The following is a 2,688-nucleotide window of genomic DNA, read 5'->3' on the forward strand; positions in this document are numbered from 1 at the left end:
TAGTTAGTTACAAAAAATTCTTATACTTGTTTAGTTTTTTCTGTGTGGAAATTGATGTAGATTACAATATATACTGGCTTATCCACTTAATAGCTACAATAGCTCACAATACAACGAAGTTTTAGATAAATTTACATAATATAAGCTAAGAAAATAATTGTTGAACTGTTATGATTTGAAAAAAGCAATTTATAATAACTATAATAGATAACATTGTTATGCATCTACATAAATTGGCGGGGCTTTGGACATATCAGTGTCCATTCTTCGGAAAGAATATTCAAAGTATCCTTCCCAGTAAATCTCTACCGGGGATAGGGTGAGAGGGGGAAAGAAGAGAGAGAGAGAGAGAGAGAGAGAGAGAGAGAGAGAGAGAGAGAGAGACTGCATTCAAGATTGTGATGGAGGGACAGTTTGCCTCCTCGAAAACAAATCAAAAGAGTATGTTCCAAAACCCGTATCTATCACATTAGGACATCAGGCTGAGATACCAGTGGTTATTGCAAGCTGAGACACCAGGAATAGAATAGCCGGGCTGGCTTCTATAGTGACGAACTACACGTTATAATGGCAGAGGAGAACAACGTTGCCGATCCTCTGTCTTGTCAATGCCTTCTATAGACGGTAGCTGATACAGGTTTATTGGTGTAATATTCACTGTTCATTCTCGTTTAAAATAATCAATTATATTTTATTAAGCAAGAAATTATATTTTCCAATAATTTCATAATGAATTTTCATAATAAATTAAGATAAAATATTTCCTTAATTATTAATTCTAGATTGTTAAAAGACGATTTAGCAACAGAGCAAAGCGAGAAAGAGATAGCGCTATCCACTTTATTGAATGATAGACAAGGATAGCAATACCATTGCTAATCAAACACCGCCATTATAAGGGTATTGTATAACTTTATTGAATGATAGACAAAGATAGCAATACCATTGCTAATCAAACACCGCCATTATAGCGTGGACCTCACTATAGAGTGAGACACCAGCCGTCTCTATATTCGCTCGGAAACTTGGTGTTCTACTGATGTCCTCTGACTGTGCTGATGTGAAACGAGCCTTAAGGTTCATGGAACAAGAGCAATTCACTGTCAATCAGCTGATGCCAAGCTTTTTATATCTGTATCTTACCGTTTCTGTAAAAATACAGATATAATCAGCTGATTAAAAGTGAATTGCTCATGTTCGCGGCGCGTATATCTGTACGCACCTTAAGACTACACCTGAAGTAAATTTTCGAACTTTTACCATAGGTAAGGAAAGTATTGCTTTCCGAAAAAAATTAAGGCACCCCAATTTCTAAATTTCTGTACGTTTCAAGGTCCCCTGGTTCCAAAAAAGTTTTTTTTTGGGTATTGGTCTGTATGTGTGTGTGTGAGTGTATGTGTGTCTGTGTACACGATATATCATCTCCCAATTAACGGAATGACTTGAAATTTGGAACTTAAGGTCCTTATACTGTAATGATCCGACACGAACAATTTCGATCGAATGCAATTCAAGATGGCGGCTGAAATGGCGAAAATGTTGTCAAAAACAGGTTTTTTCGCGATTTTCTCGAAAACGGCTACAACGATTTTGATCAAATTCATACCTAAAATAGTCATTAATAAGCTCTATCAACTGCCATAAGTTTCATATCTGTAAAATTTTCAAGTGCTCCGCCGCATCTATGAAAAGTTTGATTTTATATTCCCAATTATCAGGCTTCAGATACAATTTAAACAAAAAAATTCAAGTGCAATAGATTGGGCATGAAAATCTCTGCAAGTAATGTTCAGTAACATTTTCACCTAAATTTGAAAATAAGCTCGAAATTTGAGAAAATGTGATTATTCAATTGCAAACTGTTGGCAACTGTTGATTATATTAAATCACTAGCCTTCAGGCTCGCTTCGCTCGCCATATCCGTCTAGCCAGGGGGCTCCGCCCCCTGGACCCCCGACTGGGTCGTCCAAGAATAAGATCAGCAGGATCGCTTCGCTGGCCTGCATTTTCCATTTGAGCATTTTTATCATATGATAGGACAATCCAGTCGGGGGTCCAGACTAAACGTCTGGCTAAACGGATATGGCGAGCGAAGCGAGTATAATATTCCCAGGATATTTCTGATTAAAGTAGCAGTGCCCAATCAATTTTTCCGCGTTAAATGCATTTTCAATCTTCAACTTGGTGCCAACCTAACAAAGTCAACTCAACTTAATGCCAACCTGACAAAATTATTAATTTAGTTACCAGTTAACAACTGTTTCGAAGAGGTACTCTCTTTAGATTATAGTTCTATATTAACATATGGTATGGACATTTTTCAATTATAAATTAAGAGAATAAGAAGAACATACATGCTAAAAGACGAACTTTAAACCCTTAAAAACCTCCCTTAGAGGTAAAATATTGCCAAAAGATTTTTCTTAGTGCGCCTCTAAAGGGCCAACTGAACATACCTACCAAATTTGAACGTTTTTGGTCCGGTAGATTTTTAGTTCTGCGAGTGAGTGAGTGAGTGAGTCAGTCAGTCAGTGAGTGAGTGCCATTTCGCTTTTATATATATAGATATAGATTCACTATGAAGAGATAGCAGATCTCGTGTGTATCCAGCGTTATTGTCCTGTCACCAGCTGGCTCAGATCTTTGAATAATAGACTTGAGATGCGCGTAAACACTAGCGTCAGGTGA

The sequence above is a fragment of the Nilaparvata lugens genome, chromosome 3 (assembly GCF_014356525.2).
Source record: "Nilaparvata lugens isolate BPH chromosome 3, ASM1435652v1, whole genome shotgun sequence".
Lineage (NCBI taxonomy): Eukaryota > Metazoa > Arthropoda > Insecta > Hemiptera > Delphacidae > Nilaparvata > Nilaparvata lugens.